Consider the following 22,329-nt stretch of genomic DNA (forward strand, 5'->3'; position numbering starts at 1 on the left):
AAAGTCTATTTTGTCCAACATAAATATTGCTACCCTGGTTTTCTTTGGACATCTGTTTGCATGATAAATATTTCTCCATTCCCTCACTTTCAATCTGCAGTTGTCTTTTGGTCTGAAATGAGTCTCTTAAAGATGGGTATTGTCTTTTTCTCCACTCTGTCACCCTGTGTCTTTTGACTGGAGCTTTTAATCCATTTACATTCAAAGTATTTATTGGTAGATATGTATTTATTGCTATTTTATTACTTATTTCATGGTTGTTTCTATAAATTTTCTCTGATCCTTCTCTTGCTCTTTTTCATGGTTTGTTGGCTTTCTTTAGTGATATACTTGGATTCCTTTCTCTTTATTCTTTGCATATCTATTGCTGGTTTTGATTTGTGGTTACCATTAGGTTTGTATAGAACATCTTCTGCATATGGCAGTCTATTTGAAGTTGATGGTTGCTTAAGTTTGAACCCATTCTTTACTCCTCTCCCCTCACATTTTAGGTATATGGTGTCATATATTTTACACCCTCTTATTTTGTGAATATCTTGACCGATTTTTACACATATACTTGTTTTTCCTGCCTTTTTTCTACTTTTCTTACTCTTACTTATGGTCTTTTCTTTTCACTGAAAGTCTCCTTTAGCCTTTCTTGTAGGACTGGTTTAGTGAACTCCTTTAGCTTTTGTTTGTCTGAGAAACTCTTTATCTCTCCTTGTACTTTGAATGATAGCCAGCAAGGCCATTCCCTTGTGACCTGCAAAATTTCTGCTGAAAAATCTGCTGATAGCCTCATGGGGTTTCCCTTGTATGTAACTGTCTTCTTTTCTCTTGCTGCTTCAACAATTTTTTTTTTTATCACTACTTTTTACCATTTTAATTATTATGTGTCTTGGTGTGGACCTCTTTGGGTTGAATTTTGGGGGAGATCACTGTGCCTCCTGGATCTGGATATCTGTTTCTTTCCCCAGATTAGGGAATTTTTCAGTCATTATTTCTTCAAATAAATATTCTGCCCCCTTTTCTCTCGTTTCTTGTTCTGAGATCCCTATAATGTGAATGTTATTGTGCTTCATGGATTATGGGCTTACCCTTAATTTCTTGCATAAAGAATTATTTTCACAATTCTAATGTATTCCCTTATGCCAGTTTCAAGCAAATCTAGGACAAAGTGTGCTTATGATTACCTTGGACTTAGGAAGGATTCCTATAAGCTCTGAGAGGCTAGGTAAACCATCTAGGGATAGAGACAAGAAACAGAGATGAACTGATGGGAAGTTTTGGGTTACCTAGTCAAAGCTTCCTCTATTTTTGTAGAAGTTTAACAATGTTGTGAAATGCAACAGACTGGTAAGTTTTCTTTCTCTGGGTATGACAAGTGTCAAGGAAGGGGCTGGAGCAGGATGCAGAATCACTTCTTATTCAAGAATCTTAGACGAACTCTTTACCTTCAAATATGCAGAAAGACCGCGAGTAAGGAGCCCCAAGTTCTTGTCCTAGTCAGTCACCACCTGCCTTCATCATTTGGGGGAAAGGACCAAATTTTTCCAGGCATGAGTTTCCTAATCTATCCTGTAAGGAACTTGGAAAAGATGATCTTGTAAGATTCCATCTTTTAGGTTCTAGGAGTTGGGTCAAACCAGAAGTATTGCACAATGCACAGGAGGAGAGGCAGAAGTGACTTGCCTCCCAAGAGGTGCCATGTGTGGGTTGAGAGAGAAGTAACTGTTCACAGGTGTAGGTTCACTGGGAATGTAAGCTTCCTGCTCACAGAATTTACCTGTGCCTTCAGGATCTGGTGGGCATTCATTATGTAAGTCTGAATTTGTGACCCGAAGGATCAGAAAACCCTGGATTCATAATGGGAATTTCGGGTACCATGGATACTATGAGTTTCTGTCAGGCCCCGTAGCAGCCAGGAGCTGTTTTATTTATTTATTTATTTTTAAAGATTTTATTTATTTATTTGAGAGAGAGAATGAGAGCTAGAGAGCACGAGAGGGAAGAGGGTCAGAGGGAGAAGCAGACTCCCCGCTGAGCAGGGAGCCCAATGTGGGACTCGATCCCGGGACTCCGGGATCATGACCCGAGCTGAAGGCAGTTGCCCAACCAACTGAGCCACCCAGGCGCCCCAGGAGCTGTTTTAAAAAAGAGTTATTTCCAAAGTGGGCAAGGGGCCTCTGTTATGATTTTTTTTTTTTTTTCTGAGTTCCATGCAGCATCCCATCTTCCCCAGAAACTCCAAGCTAGGTGAAAGAGTCAGAGAGGCTTGCACCAGATAGAGCTGTGTCTTGCTCTGGGCCACTCAAAGCTGGAAATTTTATATGTTACTGTTTATGTGGCAGGGACAATATACCCAAATATGGGATATGTTGCCTTCAAGTGCAAAGAGGTTCAACAAGAATTGTGTTTTTTTTCTAGTTCAAGAAATCCTATTTGGAACAGCAGCTGTAATTGGAATCAATCCCTGATTAATTGCCCCTAATAAAATCTAGTGGCAAGAGGCCAGGGATGCTTCTAAGCATTCCACAATGGAAAACTTATCCAGCCCAGAATATCAATATCAACACCAAGACTGGTACCCTGAGATCTTCAGTCTTGAGATAGTTCCTAGTAGAACAGGCAATTTTAAAGGATTTGTGGTAAGGATTGCCACCTACATCTGTCATATCTTTGATGGTGGCACTGCTTTCTGTTTTCACAGGGAGAGGTTGTTCCAGGAGAGTCTGTACCTGGAAAAATGGGGGATTCTGCCATTTGCCAAGGGTATCTCTTGTGACTCTACACTTAGGCATTGTGGAAGTGACCACAGGAAGTGTTCACCTGTCTACTGGGTCACAGAATGAGTTTATGTATCCACTGGATCGCTGTGAGATAGATATGGTACCAGACATCGTTTATTACTAACTCCATGCTCCCCCATTTAACTGGGGGCCCACATTGCATGCTTTGCTAGCTTAGAGCTGGATTCAGTGATTTCCAAAGGTCTGGGACTCTCTTTTCCCCCATGCACAGTTACACTGCTTGGTGGCTGTCACCGGCAGATCTGTATTCCTCTTGTTCCCCATAATTGGCAATTGCAGGTGACCCTGGGGCTTCTAAATCCATGGAGCTTCAATGTCAACTTCATTCCAGACAACCAAAAATGACAGCTTAAGCAACTGATTTGCCCCCGTGGGCCATGATTGTCAGTGTCCCAGTGTCTGAAGGCAGTTGGATACAAGCCAAACTCAGATTCCATGTTCCTGTGGGGTGCTGTTTTCTGAGTTTACTTCTGGTACCATTTACTTGGCTGTTGTTCTCAATTACAGATATTAGTATCCATTTTAGTTATTTAAAGTGTGAAGGACTCTATTAGGGGTACAGCTGTGAGACTGAATTATTAGAAGTTTTGAATGAAATAAACCTGGGCTGATCTTCTAAAACCATACCACAGAACTGGGCCAGTGTGGGAAATGTGACTTCTCCCTGATTAGTGAACCACTGCCCAGGTTCTGGCTCCAGGATCTGTCACCTTTGCCTTAATTTGCACTAGCAAAATGGATGTCCCACACCCTACCTTGCCTCAAAGCTTAGTTTGATTTAAGATCTCCCACAAGTTTGTCTGAATGGAACTTCCAATTACATATGGAACTCTAGCTGCAAGACAGCTGCAGAGGGGTCTGCGACATGTAGTTTTTAGCTTTCAGGTTACTACAAAGCAAAAAGCAAGAAGATGTGGTATATATACAATGGAATATTATTCAGCTTGAGAAAGAAACAAATCCTGCTATTTGCAAGGACATGGGTGGACCTTGAGGACATTTTACTAAATGAGGAGTCAGACAGAGAAAAACAAATACTGTGTGATATCACTCATATGTGGGATCTAGAAAAAAAATTCAAATTCCTAGAAACAAAGAGTAAAATGGTTACTAAGGATTGGAGGTTGAGGGATGGGACAGACATTGTTTAAGGGTACAAACTTGCAACAAGTAGTAAATAAGCCCTAGAGATCTAATGCATAGTAGAGTGAATATAGGCAACAATATTGTATTATAATCATTAAACTAGCTAAGAGACTGAAAGTATTCCAAACACTAAAAAGAAATGATCCTTATCTAATGTGGTAGAGGTGCTATTTTGTTATAATGGCAATCATTACCATATATAGATATTTCAAATTAACATGTTATATACCTTCACTTTAATCAATACTACAGGTCAAATATATTTCAATAAAAACCAAACAAAAATCCAACAAACAAATACTAGAAGTAGATTGGCATGGGTGTTGAACGAGCCAGTCTTCAATATCCACTACGGTATGCAAACCAGAATTTTATGTAAGGCTGAAATGAGCAAGCACGTGCTGGTATGGCCGTACTAATTATTGGAAGGTTGAGTACCTTCATTTCGTATGTAAGTAAACCCTGCCTCAGAATCCCCAAGGGCCCCACTATTGCCCTGGCCACTATGTCCCCTCACTTGGAATCCTTGAACTTTTTCAATTTTCCAGCATTAAAGGACTAATGCCTGGCACAGAGCTATGGGCTGCCATCTGTTCTTTTTGTGTGTGTGTGTCCAAGACCATCAGTGTCCCTGCAGTTCTGCCTCTTGGATGCCTGCTATTTGTTTCCTCCTGTGGACTCCAGAGGCTTGATCTGATACTCACCAGCTCCTGGGAAGTCCCATTACCGCCTGCCATAGGGATGCCCTAGTCCTTACAAGCCTCCAGCCTGCCTAAACCAGCTTACCATGGCTTCTTGGGCCATCCGTGTCTCTTCTCCTAGCCAGGTGCGCTCAGAAGCAGCGGGGAAACAGTGATGGTGGCACTGGTACCCCAGTGGGCAAGTGCCTGGTGCCCTCTGGAACGGTGAGCCTGTGCAGAAACTGTGTTCTCCTTAGGACTTTGGCTATGAGAAAGCTGGGGTAATACATTGTTCTGGGCCAACGATGTTCTCAAAGAAGATTTGTGTGGGTACTATAATTAGTATTCCCCTCCCCCGCTCATTCTACAAAGGAGGAAGCTGAAGCACAGAGAAGATACTTTATACCAAAGCCTCAGAACCGTCCTTAACCGCATGAGTGAACCATCGCTCATGGAACCCGAATGGTTGGGTTTGATTTTAAATGTGACATGCCAGCAAACACCCTTGAAGACTTGTTTGTTTATTAGTTTCCTATTGCTGCTATAATAAATGCACAAACTTGGTGACTGAAAACAACCCAAATTTATTTTCATACTGTCTTGTAAGTCCAAAGTCATGTTCACTAGGCTCCGATCAGGGTTTTAGCAGGCATTCCTTCTGGAGCCTCTAGTGGTCAGTTCATTGCCCTTCCTTTTCCAGCTTCTAGAGGTCACTGGTATTCTTGGCTCATGGCATCTCTTTGCACCACACTAACTTTCCTTCTTCCACATTTGCTTCTTTCTCACTCACCCTCCTGTCTCCAGCTTTTGTTTTTGTTTATTTGTTTGTTTTTAAAATATTTTATTATTTTATTATTTTTTAAAAGATTTACTTATTTATTGGGGGGTGGGCAGAGGGAGAGGGAGAGAGATTCCCAAGCAGACTCCATGCCAAGCATGGAGCCAGAGGCGAGGCTTGATCCCATTACCCTGAGACCATGACCTAAGTGGAAATGAGTAGTCAGATTCTCAACTGACTAAGCCACCCAGGCACCCCAAGATTTTATTTATTTACTTGAGAGGGAGAGAGCGCACACACGAACTTGTGGGCTCATGAATGGGGGGAGGGGGCGGAATGAGGGAGAGAGGGAGATAATCTTCAGCAGACTGCTCTGAGCACAGAGCCTGATGTGGGGCTTGATCCCATGACCCTGAGATCACTACCTGAGCTGAAATCAGGAATTGGATGCTTAAGCAACTGAGCCACCCAGGCACCCAACCTGTTTCTAAAGCTGATTATGTTGGGCCCACCTGAATAAATCAGGATGATCTCTCCCCTCCCCAAATCCTTAATTTATTCACATTTGCAAAGTTCCCTTTTCCATGTACATTAATATATCCATGGGTTTATGGGATTAGGGCATGGACGTTTTCAGGGACTGAATGATAATGTTGTTACTGGAGATTTTGAATCTGTAAAAATCTCAATATTATGAGGATCAGGGAAATTCTGAATGTATTTGCTGTTAATTTAGTAGAAACTGGGTGAATCTCCAGCCCCATGACAAATGTAGCTGATATTAAAGAGAAATTCTCCGACGATGCCACCCAACGACTGTGCAATTAATGGGGGAGATTTGTTGGAAGAGATCGATGCAGTTCTCTGTATCAGACAATACCTTAGACCAGGCATGTATTTTAAGCTGACATGTGCTAGAACATAAGATTTTGTTAGTTGTTTTATAATACATATAGTTTAGCTTATTTAGAGGATAAACGGGGATGTAAGAACTGATTTTTAGTTGATTCATATATTAATTTTTGTTAGTGTATAGGTTGTTAAATATTATTAATATCCCCCAACAGTAAATACTTGAAGGGTTCATTCTAGTAGAGGAGATGAGTCACGACCATATGATTACCCTGCGTTGTGCTCTGTTCCAGGATGGGAGGGGTTAGTGATGGAGAGCTGGGAGTAACATTCCAGAAAGCTTTACTATGGAGGTGGGTTCCTAAGCAAGCCGGAAGCAAAGAATGGGAACTTGCCAAGTGGACAAGGTGCAGGGCATTTTTCACGGAATAGCAAGATTGGAACCCCTCGGTGTGTTTTGGGCTTTGTGGTATTACTGGAGCAGTTGGCGTGAAGAGGCATAAAGGGAGGAGGTTTGGGGTTAGGAGTGAGAAGAAGGCCTGGCGCCTCCAAGCAACAAGATGATATGGTGTCTGCTCACTTCACAATATTCACACCATGCTGTCACTCTTCTCAGGCTTTATCCCACTTGGGCTGTGTGTAGCGTCAAACACTGTAAACCACCGAAAAATTCTTAGCTTTTTATTATGGGAAAGTTGAAGAATTCATGAAAGTAGAATCGTCTAATGAAAGCTCTGTACCCATCCCCCACCTGAACAGTTAACCGCATTCTCTGATGGTTTTGGGGAATTGTTTTATTTATTCATCTCCATTGTTGTGGCTGGAGGATTTAAAAAAATTTATTTATTTATTTATTTGCTTATTTATTTATTTAGAGAGTATGAGCAGGTGGAGGGGCAGAGGAAGAAGGGGAGAGAGAATCTCAAGCAGTCTCTGAGCTGAGTGCGGAGCCTGACATGGGGCTTGATCCCATAACCCTGAGATCATGACGTGAGCCAGAATTGAGATTCGGATGCCCAACTGACTGAGCCACCCAGGTGTCCCATGGCTGGAGGATTTTAAGGCAAATACCAAACATCACATTCTTTCATCTACAAATACATCAGTATGTAGCTTTATTCATTTATTTATTTTTTGTACTTTTGGATTCCTAATTTCTCGGTTCATTTCAGTAAAAACATAGTGACGAGGCATTGCTCCCCTCTTCCCCTCCTGGAGGTGAGCCATCAAACCTGTCAGTCTGGGCTACTCGAGTGGTTCATAGCTCATTTAGCAATATGTACAGGGCATGGTCCCATAGATCTGTTTGCCTGTGACAAAGTTTGTCTTTCACATTGTCAACCTCTTGAGAAAAGAATTCAATGAGTTCATCCTTCTCTTCCTCCATAATGTCCTCACAAGCAAATCTGATAGTGCCCCTGATGTCTGAATCAATCCGGATGGCCTGTAGGTCCAGTTCATTGGATTCTCCATTTTGGTCCACTACACAGACGTAGTTCTTGCGGTGGGTGGATGGGTGAGTCTGATCTTCATGCTCCTTCATCTGGTCACATACCTCCTCCAGCAGCTCTGAGATGGGCCTCTGAGTGAGCATAAGGCACCTCCACCACTAACTGGTGACCATCTGGGTTGATTTGGAAAGAGCCCATCTGAATGGTCTTCTTGGGATCCATCTGGGCAGTTTCCCAGTCTAGTTCATCCACCAGGGCCCTGCAGCCTCCACAGTGTAGATCCTGGCTCCTCTGAGCCTCGGCCGCTCACAGCGGGGCCCCTAAAACCAGGGCCAGCCAACCCCAGCCTTTCAGCTGTAGCCTAATGGGGTTGACCCATCTCTGCCCCCAGGGCTGCCTCTGTGGCCCAGGCACTTGAAGATGCCAGACTCACTTTAGCTCCCAACCCTAGCACCTGGCTGCCAGGGATGGGAGTATGTAGCTTTAGTAAATAAAGACTTAAAAACATATTTACAGTATTATACCCATCCAATAATAATTTCTCAATATCTTTAGTACTCATTCCATGCCCCCCTTTTTGGGGGGGGGGAGAGAGAGAATGCGCACACCAGTGGAGGTGGTGGGGGAGGGGCAGTTGGTGAGGGAGAGAGAGAATTCTATGCAGACTCCACCCCACTCCAGCACAGAGTCCAACCTGGGGCTCCATCTCACCACCCTGAGATCATGACCTGAGCCGAAATCAGCCACTCAACTGACTGAGCCACTCAGGTGCCCCTCCATGGGTAGGTTTGAATATTAAAAAAAAAAAAAAAAATGGTATCAATTTTTTTTTGAACATTAAAAAAATCGTATCAATTTTTTAAAAAGAGCAATTCCTAAAAATTGGAAATAAATTGAAAAAGAAGTGGCTCTAACTATGTCTCAAGTTAGTGGCTTTAACCATAAACAGAAGCATTATTTTAAACAACTGAAAATGCAGTAAAGTTTTTGTGCATATCTAAGATATATCCTAAAGACTGAAACAAAAAACAAACCACAAAGAAGTACTAAATTTTTTTCAGTAATAATTTGCCATAAGGATTAAACAAGATCCCTCGAGGGGTGCCTGGAACTCACGATCCCTGATTAGGCCATTGGGCTCCATGCTGGGCGTACAGCCTACTTAAAAAAAAAAAATAAATAAAACTAGACTTCTCTAAAAACAACTCTCATAAACTGTTTCACTGCTGTGAAATGCAGTTTGTTCTGGAAAAGCAGGAACAATGATTTTTTTCCCTTTATCAGTTTTCAAAATAAGTTGGTGCCCATTGCAACCTCCAGAAGTGCGCAAAATGTTTTTTGTTTTCGTTTTTTAAGTATCAGCATGAAATCATGGATATTATGTATTTTTCTGTTTAAATCTATTGCAGTCATTTTGTTTTTATTCCTTACATTTCCTCTTTGGTCCATGGGAGTCACTTCAGGTTGGCTCCTGTGTCCTTTGATATGACCCCAGTTGCCTTTGACAGCTTCTTCGCCTTCTGGTATAAAGATGCGTCATGCCGTCTTGTATGTTTCCTGCCCTACTCTAGGAATTAGTGACTTCTTGAAGGAGCTCTGGTTCTATTTCATGGGAGATTTATTTAGGGACTCTAATCTGGTGTTAGGGGTGTTCACTGCTACTGAGCTGATCACAATTTATTTCCATTTCAGTGGATAGAGCAAAGAAAATAGACTTTTTAAAAGATTTTATTTATTTGACAGAGAGAGACAGCGAGAGAGGGAACACAAGCAGGGGGAGTGGGCGAGGGAGAAGCAGGCTTCCTGCTGACCAGGGAGCCCCATGTGGGGCTCGATCCCAGCACCCTGGGATCATGACCTGAGCCGAAGGCAGACGCTTAATGACTGAGCCACCCAGGCGCCCCTGAAAATAGACTTAAAAAAAAAAAGATTTTATTTTTAAGTAATCTCTACATCCAATGTGGGGCTTGAACTCACAACCCTGAGATCAGGCACTAGCCAGGTGCTCCAGACTTTTTAAAAGAGAAAAATACTTCATGAGTTCATGATGATATATTCAATTCAAAATTAACCAGCTTTTACTTATTTGATTTTTATGTTTGTATCCCTTTCATCTGATACTGAAAATCCTGGTTCCCAATGATGTTACCCAACTTACTTATTTGCTTTATCCTACTATATGGTAGGACATATATTATTCATTATATATTAAAAATAATAATCCCATTATTATTACCAACAATATGATTACTGAAAACAACTTGCTTTTTTTTTTTTTCTTTAGGATATATCTTAGATATGTGCAAAAACTTTACTGCAGTTTGAGTTGCTTAAAATAATTCTTCTGTTTGGGGATGCCTGGGTGGCTCAGTCATGAAGTGTCTGCCTTTGGCTCAGGTCATGATCCCAGGGTCCTGGGAGGGTAATGAAGAATCTTGATGGAACACATCTAGAATTCCAGAGAGAGGCTCTGGGAACCAGGTAAGGAATGAATAAGGAGATCTTAGGTGGTAATGCCACCTACCTCCAGTTCCTACCTGTTTTCTCCGTCCTGGACCAACCTTTGTGCCCCATCCCTTCTCTCAAGCACTTGGGGTGCTCCAGGACTTGTCTTGGGTACTGGGCTGGTCTTGAAAGACTTGTGCTCAAAGCATCAAGGGTCAGAGCCCCTTAGGGGTGGTTTGGCCAACTCAGCCTGACTAGGGGCACCCTTCTCCCAACCCTCTCTGCCTGCCTTTCTCAGGACCCTGGGAGTGAATCCACATATGTCCCTCTCGTTTCCTGTTTATCAGTCCTCTTGAGTCTTTAGTGGGATTTATTATATTCCAAGTGGCTTGTATTTGCAGTTTGGAGTTCTGCAAAGATCCAGTAGTAATTTAAAAGAAATTTTTCTAAACTGTTTTTTAAAAATATTTTTTTAATTTTTAAGTAATGTCTACACCCAACGTGGGGCTCAAACTTACAACCCTGAGATCAAATATTGCATGCTCTGCTGACTGAGCCAGCCAGGTGCTCCAAAATTTTTCTTAAAGCAGTCAGGGGACATAGAATTCCTTCATGATTAATTTCCAATATATAACATTATTGTAAGAGATTGTGACTTGTGTGATTTTTGTTCTTTACAACGTATTAAGGTTTCTTTGGTCTTACTAGTTTTGTTAACCATAACCATTTGTCACTATAGACCAATAGTATTATTTGGGGGACTATAAGGTTTAATATATTTCTATTAACACATTGTTTAGAACATTCTTTTATTATTGTTTTTCTGTTAATATTGCCTGTATTTCTAACAGGCTTTGCTTATTTTATGTTAATACTGTTTTTTTTTTTAAAGATTTTATTTATTTATTTGAGAAAGAGAGAGAATGAGAGATAGAGAGCACAAGAGGGAAGAGGGTCAGAGGGAGAAGCAGACTCCTCGCTGAGCGGGGAACCCGATGTGGGACTCGATCCCGGGACTCCAGGATCATGACCTGAGCCGAAGGCAGTCGCTTAACCAACTGAGCCACCCAGGCGCCCTTAATACTGTTTTTTTTTTAGCACATAGCTACTATATACTCATAGTGGATTATACCTTTAATAAAAATGAAGTGTCTGTTTTGGTCCAAATCTTTAAGGCTTTGTCTTTAATTCTACTTTCTATGATAGTAATGAAGCAGCTATTTATTTTCTGTGTGTGTGCTGTATCTTTATCCAGTCTTAGAAAGAGCAATTACAAATCAACAGAACGAAAATTACCAGGAGAAAAATAGGAAGGGATAAGAACTGGAAATTCATGGGGCGCCTGGGTGACTCATTTGGTTAAGCGACTGCCTTCGGCTCAGGTCGTGATCCTGGAGTCCTGGGATCGAGCCCCGCATCGGGCTCCCTGCTCGGCGGGGAGTCTGCTTCTCCCTCTGACCCTCCCCCCTCTCGTGTTCTCTCTCTCTCTCAAATAAATAAATAAATCTCAAAAAAAAAAAAGAACTGGAAATTCACATACGCACACCCCCTCCCCCCACCAAATGTCCAACAAAATGTTCAGCCTCATTATTGCTAAATATTTGCAAGTTATACTAGCAGTGGGATTGCAGTGACTTATCATTTCCCATCTATCATGTACGCAAAGATAAAATAAATACATTTCTCATGGGAACCAAAGGGTATAATATTTAGGGAATACTTTTTCTAATAATTTATTGAAATAAATAAGCAGAGATTTATACAAGGATTTGTATACAGAGATATTCTTTGTAGTACTTTTTAATTTAATTTATTTATTTGACAGAGAGAGAGAGAGAGAGCACAAGTAGGCAGAGCGGCAGGCAGAGGGAGAGGGAGAAACAGACTTCCTGCCGAGCAGGGAGCCCGATGCGGGGCTCAATCCCAGGACTCTGGGATCATGACCTGAGCCGAAGGCAGATGCTTAACCAACTGAGCCACCCAGGTGGCCCTCTTTGTAGTACTTATAATAGTGAAAAATCAGAACCAATCTAAAAGTTAAGAAAAAGTATATTGGCTAAATAAAGTAAATTTAGTTTTTTAAGAGAATGGGAGATGGGAGAGGCAGGACATTTCTCATAGAAAACAGACTGGCAGAATATATGTTAATAGTGCTCAGATTTTGTTGACATTTATTTTTACTTTCTCATATTTAACTTTCTATTTTCCACAATAAATGTACACTATTTTTATAATAAAATAATAAAAAACTATTTTAAAAATGTTCATATTAGAATAGGTTAAGGAGTTTAAGTGAGAGAATGATAATACATTTTACATAACAGAAAATGATCAAAATCATTCAAAGTGAACTTGCTATGTAACTATCAATATTGGGATCACTCTATGGATATATTTCGTGTTTTTCTTCTTTAGAGATTGATATACAAATCTTTTGCCTCTCTGATGTGCCATCTTTCATGTAGTCAGGTCTATTTTATTTTTTATAATTATTTCATTATTTAGTTTCATTCATATAATACAGGTAGACAAAGTTTCTAAATTAGGGATTTTTGAAAGGGAAACAAGTAAAGGTAAGTTTCTTATGGCTTAGAATTACAGAAGAGGAGACTTTGGCTTCTCTCCATTAAAGCATTCGACAATTTCCCCATCATTCTGGTTTTTTTTTTTTTTTTTTGTAAATATGAGACAGGAATAACCAGTAAATTACTGGTAGCCTTGTAGTCTTGAGACATGGGTCCCCTTTGCATTTCCTTTCCTCTTCTTGCAAGTGAGTTTTATTTGCAGCCACTGGATGGCAGCTAACCTCCATTAGTAGTAAGTTGTTTCCAGATTCTCTCTTCCATAGTGCAGACTGTGCATCATTTAACGTATTTTGTTTGAAAGGAAAAAAGAAAAGAACTCAACATGTAGTATCTCTGGATTAATCTCATTTTATTAACCTCCGAACGTAAGATTTTATAGGGCATAAGATTGAAGTGCGCTATGTCTTGTAACTGGAATTCTGAGGATTTCTTTTTAGAAAGAAAAGAAAAAAGCCAGATAAACCTAAGCTTGTTGATTGCAGGCACAGTGCTCCTTTCATGAGTCTGTAGATCCATTATTAATAGTAGAGCTTTACCATTTTGACATTCTACACTACAAATAATATTGCAACAACAGTCCCCTGTAAGGAAATATTTGTCAAACTTAGCTGATCGCTCAGAGCAATGGTAAGCTGATGCTCCGTATACTGAAATTCATTCGTATGAATAATTCAGTTCACAAAATTCCAGTCTGCAATTCTATCCCATTTGATAATCACTCAGTAAAATGATAATGAAGAAGAGCACCAGATTGTATATTCCAATGCAAGAAAAAAATGTGAAAGTTGATCATGGTGTATCCGTCATGCTTCAGTCTAGGCTAATAGAGGAAAATGGAAATGCAGAATAAGCAAGTGTACGTCCTTTATTCAACTAATGGCACAGACCAGACAAAGTGGCATGTATAGGAGGGATTGGAATTCGCCTTTCACACTCATCAATGGTTCCTTGAACTGCACACCCCAGACACCACAATCACCACCTGTGTCAACAAATTAAAATAGAAAACCAACAACAAAAATGAGAACAAAAACGGTGTGAAAAAGGAAACCTTCAAGAGGATTAGAAAATAGGATAAAATTTTTTAATAGGTTAAAAAAATTACTCAACAAAAAATATCATTTTGGTTTATTATGGAATAAGTGATTTAAAAAATGATCCCTTGATACATATATTTAATAAATACCTATTATGTGTCAGATGCTGTGCTAATCATGTTATTCAAAGCTCTTGTTTAAAAAAAAATCCTAGTACAAATTGTATTTCTAAAATGTAATTATTCAGGATGAAATGATTAGATTTAAGGAATGAGCAATAGAATTTCGGAGAAGGGACTCCTGAGATTCTGGAAGAACTTAACAGAGGAAGGGACATGGGAACAGATTCTTGCCACATGCATGGGACCTTGACCTGCACAGAAGGAGGGGAGTGTGTTTTGGACAGATTCTGGAGGTCTGTTTGGAGACCATTGGCAGGAGTGGATGGCCCCTGGAACCCTCGCACCAGCTGGTGTTTGTAGGGAAGGGCAGGAGGTGGTGTGAAGCATTTTCTTCAGTGTTGCACGCTATTGGCAAGGGCCTCTCTTCCCCTATAGAGTAGAATAAATATAGGTCTCGCTTTCCCATATATATTAGAATAACATTTTAATATTTAAATAAGAGTTTTGAACTGAGGTTCACAAGCTTTAATCTGTACAAGAGTTGGATAGAACTAATTAGGGAAAAATGAACTCCAAGGCGAATGCTTACCATTTGGAAAACTTTCCACAGAACAAATTGCTGTGATTTAAAGATGTTTTCCATTTCATTAATTTTCTTTAAAAAGAGAGAGAGCGAGAGAAATGTAATTCCCAAATGGGGATAACAGTTTGGAGAAAAATTGCCTTCAGCCATCATTCTTTTTGTGGTAATTACCTTAACATTTTCTCTTAGGAGACTGCTGTTTTCAGCTTTGTGTATTTCCTGGATTAGAAAAGCAATAGATTTTCTCCTATTGCTCTAGATCACTCAATGAATTAACAGCTTCAACTCTTGTTTTTCCCCATTTTGTTTTTGTTATGTGATAAGCAATGGGGCACTTCCTGTTTTCTTGCTTCCATTGTTTGGCAGGGAAACCCGCTCAACTCACCACGCTGGGCTCCCTCAGTCTGCCTTAGCCTCAGGCTTGATGGTTCGGCCCTCATTTGTTTGGAAAATGATGTTCTGAATGGCAAGGAGACTGGTGATGATGCGAAGGAGACTGTGTGCGATTTGGCTGGGAGATGATTTTCCTTCAGGCTTTCCCATAAGGAAGGAGGGAGAGCGAAGCCCATGGGAGGTTCTGGGAGGATGAGGGAGACCAGGAGGTAGAAGGTGGGGGGGCCCCACTTGCTCAGGAAGTAGTAGTGATACAATGCTGCAGGGTGCTTCGCAGCGAACAGGGAGACACTGTTCTAGAATTTTCCATCGCAGTAGATTCAAATGTTCACCCTTTGCTTTGGGAAGGGGGAAGGAAAAAAGTGAAAAAGCAGAGAGGAAGCATTTTTTTTCCTGGCCTGCTGTAGCTCACTTTCAGGACACTTCCCTCAGGAACATATTTCCCCTTATTTTCTTAGGTTATGAAAGGAAAATAGTACAGACTTTATTTAGCTTTTTAATTTTTCCCTTTACTTTTTTGTGTGCTAGTGCTCCTAGCTTTTTAAAATTGATTTAAACTAATTTCAAAACTGAGTTTTATGAAAAGTATTTTCTTAAGTTTTAAATCTTATTGCATATTAAAGGTATATTTTATATACATCGGCTCATGTATATAGCCACCTGGATTCTTACATACCTTGATAGGTCCTTACAATTTAGTACTGTATTGTTGACTAATTATGGTTTTATCTCTTTTGCTAGATTATAAACTCTTCATATCTTGTACTCGAATAACATTGTGCTGGGCATATCAGAGACGCTCAATAAATATAATGGTGGTTGACTTTGGTGAAATTAATGAACTATACTAAAACATTTCCTTAAAATATATAACACTTCTTAAATCACACCTAAATCACCACCTAGTAAAGGAATTATGCCACCAGATTTGAACCTTAGGGTCTTTCTTTCTTTCTTTTTTTTTTAAGATTTTATTTATTTGACAGAGAGAGACACAGCGAGAGAGGGAACACAAGCAGGGGGAGTGGGAGAGGGAGAAGCAGGTTTCCCACGGAGCAGGGAGTCTGATGCGGGGCTCGATGTGGGGCTCGATGCGGGGCTCCATCCCAGGACCCTGGATCATGACCTGAGCTGAAGGCAGACGCTTAACGACTGAGCCACCCAGACGCCCCCCTTAGGGTCTTTCTTTGTTACCTTTGGTTCTCTTTGAAACAGGAACCTTCCCACGTTTTTGATGGTGTAATTTTTGAAAGTTAAAATAATCCCAAGAAAGTAATTGTTCAGATTAATTTCATGTCAGATACTAAATCACCAGGTGAGAGCTATGTTTTAAAAAAATCTTGCCTTATCCTGGCCTTTGTGTTTTCATACCTGGTATGTTTATATCCCCATGAAAATCAAATTCACCTTAATCAGTGGAAATTGATTTATATAATTAACTGTATTGACAGTTTTCCGTGGAAGAGTTAATAATAGAAAATCAGGAAGCTGGCGGTTCTTTAAGAAGCAAAAACTAGGTGTTGCATTATGAAGCATTGTTAAATGTACTTACGATAGGAAATGTATGTGTACCCTAATATTAATTGTGTCCTTTTATCTCTGCTGTCAGGGAAGTTGCGGTGCTGGTTTTGGTAAGAAGTAAGCATTGAAACTCATCCTTATAGAAGCTTCGAAGGAACGTTTGGTCTGCAGAGTGTTTATATAATTTAGTTTTGTTAGCAATAAAAATCAATTTATTCTTTACATATGCAGTAATAGACTTTATGTTTGCTCTCTGAAATGATATTTTAGCATTTTCGCTGTGGAAAGAAACACCGGTGTTTGAAATTTGCCTTGTGAAATCTATAGGTAGTAATGATCTTTATTGTAAATTATGTCATGGTCTTTAAGAAAGACGAAATGTAGAATACAGCAACAGTTGAATATGTTGGGTTAGTTTTGTTTTCCTTGGCAATATGAATTTTGCTTTGTTGGTAGCAGTATAACTTATTTGTAACTGTGGGTTGTTTTGGGGTTTAAAGACCTAGTTAGCTCCTGGGTGAGGTTAGAAATGGACTGTTCTTCCTTCCCTGAATGAAGCAGTGTGAAGACCCAGAAATATAGTTGCGACAAGACAACTCCATCTCTGGTCTCTAGGAGTTTGCAGTGGTGGTCAGGGGTGACCAGAAGCAAAGCATCTCAATTTCCCCCGGAACTCTGATCAACTGCTCTCTTTCCGAGGTGATCAAATCATTCTAGGCTCTGGCTGGAAAATCTTCCTTTGATGTCTCCCCAAGTTTATCCTTAAGCTTTTCAAAGAGGGGCAAACCATTCTTTCCGGAAATGACTGCTTGGTTTCAGTTGCATGGATTTTCTATATCTGATCACATTCTTGGAGTCAAAGTTTTTTCGGCCTTACAAGTCAGTGCATCTCATGTTACTGCCAGATTCCTTGGCATGATCGTGACTGCTAACCACCGCTTAGCATATTTATAAATGTGTCTTGGTTATTTTCATGGGTTTATATTTATGATAAAATCATCGTAAACAGGTTTGCAAAGTCCAGCTATCATAAGTTGGGAAGTTCCTCTGCATGGCAGTCATTAACATGCTCCCGACAGGAGAGTGGTTGAGGCTCTGGGCTGGAGTTATTCTTCGTTGCCTTTGGAAGATGGCTCTTGAGTGAATCAACTAATAGTTTCTAATATTGGGACTTGATTTTGCACTGAATGACATTTGATTCACTTTTCTCTTTAAATATTTGTATAGAAAAGGAACAGGATTTTGAGGTTGCCATGTTACAATATTTTGGCACAAGAGAAAAGCAAAAGAGGAACTGAGTACAGTATTAAGTGAGTTTTTTTATGTTTGCTGGTGAACGTAACTCTACATTCTCTTTCCCTGTTTAACCAAAATAAGCACAAATACCCTCAAAAGGGTGACCCTGGGCCCCTGAGCCTCATTTCTGCAGCTGTAGTCATGAGCTCCTGCAGAATTGTATGTGCTTCTTGCTGGGAGTCAGCAGGAGCAGGTGGATGTGAGTTGGGGAATTTCTCAGTATTATTTATTGCTCCTAGACACCTTCAATGCCAGAGACCTAATCTTGGTATGGGCAGTGACTAATGTCATGAAATATAGTTTTCTCCTAAATAAATACCCTGGTAAACTAAATCAGAACCAAAAAAGAAGGACCCTGAGTTGGAGTTTTTGTTGTTTTATATTTGGAAAACCAATCATGCCTTTGTGCCTTCGGATGACCATGTGGAATGATAGCAACTAAAAGGTAATATAACAGTAAATATCATTTGTGTCTACTGCTTGCACAAAGCAAGAATTATCACATTAGTAAGGGTTCTCTCTGTATCTTTGTAATTAATACCGGTCTTATATTTGCTTGGACCTTGAATTTTTGAAAGTACGAGTAGTTAAGGCATAGGATCATTCCCAAGCTGTTGATTATCATTTAGATTATAACTATAAACAGAATCTGATTAAAGAAGCATTATTTTTCTCAGTTGTATGTGATATGATACTGAAATTTTGGTCCTAAACAAGGACTGACTGGTATAACTAAGCTAGGCAATATGGTCTGGAAAAGCTCAATATGAACAGTTACAACCATGCTAAGCAGCCATCCCAAAAGCCCAATGCTGGAAGGACTTACTATAAGGAACTCTATGATATGCACCTAAGACTTGATTTCCGTATATCCATTCAGAGTTGCTGAGCCTTAGGTTTAGGTTTGGGAGAAGAATTTTTTTAAAACACTGCAGCATTTATACACAAGGAACAAGTATCATGGTCCAGGGAGCATCATTTGTTCAAGCTTTGGGCATCTAGAATGGAAAAAAATCCCTATGGGGAAAACAATATTATCAAAGATGTCCTAGCACTGCGATGTTAAAGTGATCAAAATCATTTCAAATGATTCCTGTGATATCAGAATTTTCCCAGTGTTTTGTATGAGATTGTGGTAAGATTGTACATGAAGATTTCATATTAAGAGAACATTCCGGTAACTTTAAGCATGCTGTATGCATGAGGTCCAAGTGGCAGAGCCTCACTTAGGCCATGCATTTTGTTTGGAGCTGGATGGTGCCTGCAAGATTATCTGGCCACCTACCTCATGTTGTTCATGGGGAAACGGTGGCCGGTGTGGCTGGTGGTTTATCAGTGTTAACTAAGGAGCATGTGGGTGTCAGGATCAGAAGTGTGGCTTCCCAAGCCAGGACAACACTACCTCTATGGAGCTAAGTGGAAGTGTCACCAAGGAAAAGGCAAGAAAAAGCAGAAAGAAGTTCCTGAGATTCTCTTTCCTTTGGCATGTCTCTCTTCTGGTCCCCAAAGTTCCTAATCCTTACACTTTCTACTTGAGTAGTAGTAGAAGGAACAACATCTGGAAGGTGCATTTAGCACAGAGCACCCCTCTTCCTCCAGGCTCTGCCTGCAGAACTTGGATGTTCCATTTAGTGTATGCTTGACTCTAAATGGAGCAGCTTTCTGAATCCTCCTTTGGGATTTTTCCTGCCTTTCCCCCCTTCGTCCTTTTTGAACTTTGGCAGATGAGGCTTTCAGTAAACCTATGCATCTTTCTTAGCTTTTGCTGTGCAATTCCAACGCATAGAAATTGGGGCAAAACCAACAACCCATACCACTTCATTCAAAGCTCTTAAGATCATTTCCCTGTGAGGGGAGGCAGCTCAAATGATTATTGAATGAATATATTTTTCTTTCCTTTTTATTAAGAGTCTTTTTCTTCTATTGTGATTTTTAAAATTCTGATAGAACCAAGAAAAAAGTACTGGATGTTTGGCTCTTGCGGATACAGAGTTTGTGTTTTCAAGATGAAAAGACCCATAGGATAAGTATAGAATGAGAGCTTTGTTTACATTTCTTTAGTCATCTAGTCTCCAAAATGTTCTTTCTCCAGATTTCCCCATTCCTGTTTGAGTTGTTATGATTTTTCCCTTTACCCGAGCTTGATAAAATGGAACCCATCTTTGACACCTGGGTCTTCTTTCCTCCATCACTGACTGTCAAGTTCCATCTGTCTGTTTTTTCCCATTCCTTCTTCAACCAGGATTTGTATGTAGAAAGAGCTTGGGGGTAGCAACATGGAGGCTGGCACAAGAGGACTTGCCTCTTTTTATTTAGCTTGTTTGTTTGCTTTTTGAGTAGCTTGGGTGACCCCCTGCTTCTGCCCCCTCTATCAAATCCTTTATTTCCTCATGCCCAGGATGCTGACTTCAGTCTTTTGCCATCCCAGTCCTTCCTGCATACAACACTAGCATAACCTTCCTAAATAGGACTTTAACCAATATACTCTTCAGTGACTCCCTAATGCCTGCTAGGACCATCCACCTGAGGTTGACACCCACGGTTCAGCCTCCACATACCTGTCAGAGATAAATCAGTCATGTTTCCTCACAACTGTAGCACAAGACAGGCTCTCCTTTGAATTCCAGTCTCTACGCTTTCTTCGTTAATATTTTCCGCATGTTATGCCCGACCTCGTCCAATTTGAATCTTACTCTTCTACAAGGCTTGACTTAAATCCTACCTTCTCCAAGAGGTTTTCTTTGATCATCATTTTTCATCTGATCTAAGTCATCTTCACATACAAGACATAGCACTGTTTCATTCACCAGTAAGATGAGAAAACAGCTGTCAATTAAACTAGGATGCATTGCTTTTCTAGAATTTTAATTTAATTGAAAAAGCTCTCTTAGACTTATTTAAACACAGATCAAACAAGCCATATATCCCTCTTGTGCATCTATACAAAAAAAAGTGCAATGAATTGGCTAAGAAATTTCTAAAACTTCTTCATATTCAGGGTGTGACTCTTCTGGGATTCCTTCCCTCCGCAGTCACTTACTCTTTAAGTTGTGATGCTGGTGTTTTCTTGATCTTCCCAGAAGGTGTCAGTGGAAGATTTTCAGAAAATAGCCAGGACATACATTCCTTCCTCAAATGTGTCACCAGTGGTTTATTCACATCGAGGTGCTGCTGTGGCCCCGTCAAGCCACTCGGAGGGATAACTGAGTTTGCAAACTCTGGTAATGACAACTCCATCATGAAGGTGGCTGACCAACGGCAGCTACCTTAGGCCGTTAACCTGATGAATGTGTTTGGGTCTGCTGGCCTCAGTAACACATTCCTAGAGATGGAAATCAGTGAAAAATGTGTCGATGGTAACTGATAAAACTTGGATCCATTTCTTTCTTGGGACCGACTCAGAAATCAAGACCAAAATTTCCAAGCAGCGTTAGCCTGGAATTGGTGGGTTACTTTCAATTCCTTGGGAATTTCTCCCCTACCTTGCTGTTATCACTAATTGTAGCTCTAGCTTTTTTTGCAACTAAAAAATGTAGTTATATTTTTCATCTATGAGGTGCCTGTGAGGATCCAGGAATTTTACGTAGAATTAAATCATCACAAGTTTCATGGGTAGGTGGGCTTATTTTCTATTTCACAATTTAGGAAACAAAAGCTTTGATGCCCTCTTGCTGGAAGAGGACCGAGCTGGGATTTAAATCCGGGTCTATCTGACCTCAGTGCTTGCACTTTTCTGTATCAGCACACGGCATAGGTTGTACACACAAGGCTGCAAGGCCCCAAGTAGGTGACTCTCCATAATTCAGGGATGGAGAGTCCAGGAATGTGAGCACAACGTGGTCATAACTCAGAATACAGATCCAGGTGAATCTTGGCACCGTCTTTGCTTTTTCTAAGGCACGTGTCACAATTTGTAATTATATCTTATTTATAATTATAGATTTATCATTATGTTATTTGTTTAATACCTTCCCTCAACGAAGGCAGGAATGATGGTTTTTCATTGATGCTGAGATGTACATATTTCACATTTTAACATCTTCGATTTCAGAATGCATCTTAAAATTGAGGTTGTGTTTAATTGGCAGCATTTTATCTTTCTCTTTGAGTGTTCCATAAAATAATTATGCATGTCATAATTAATTTTTTACTGTTTGATTAAGTGTTTTTTAATTAACTGCTCTTTGCTTCATATGTAGTATTGTTGCCTTGCCCCATATAAGGCACTCACAGACATTGTTGAATGAATGAATGAATGAATGAATGAAAGAAAGAAAGAAAGAAAGAAAGAAAGAAAGAAAGTGGAACTTTAAACCTTGCCTGAAGGTACTTGGATTTCTGGATGAAATCTTCTGCCTCTGTGAGGCCCATTGTCCACTCTTATTTTCTCATTATGTCTGATTTCAGATTTATTTATGGCCAGTATTCTCAGCCTGGAAGAGTGCGTTGTTTACCCAGATAGGACCGGAGAGACCCTGGCTTAGGAGTTCCTGTAGGAGGAGTCTTGCCCACTGTTGCCTGGTGGAAACTACTCATACGGAAACCCTCCTGAGTCTTCCTCCAAGTAATGTTTGACAACTCTCCTCCAGCAACCAGAAATCAATTTTATTTCAGGCCGACAATGAGGGGGCAGATGGTCAGATGTAGA

The 22,329-nt window shown here is 40.3% G+C and overlaps 1 protein-coding gene and 1 pseudogene across 1 annotated transcript in view; one reads left to right on the plus strand and one right to left on the minus strand.

The window, feature by feature from the left end:
• The window catches only part of DNAH5 (dynein axonemal heavy chain 5), a 263,927-nt gene that overhangs the window by 23,447 nt on the left and 218,151 nt on the right, over window positions 1–22,329 (plus strand). The gene's annotated exons all lie outside the window — the stretch shown is intronic.
• Window positions 7,507–9,239, minus strand: LOC113929162 (annotated as a pseudogene).

Source organism: Zalophus californianus, chromosome 5 (genome assembly GCF_009762305.2).
Source record: "Zalophus californianus isolate mZalCal1 chromosome 5, mZalCal1.pri.v2, whole genome shotgun sequence".
Taxonomy (NCBI): domain Eukaryota; kingdom Metazoa; phylum Chordata; class Mammalia; order Carnivora; family Otariidae; genus Zalophus; species Zalophus californianus.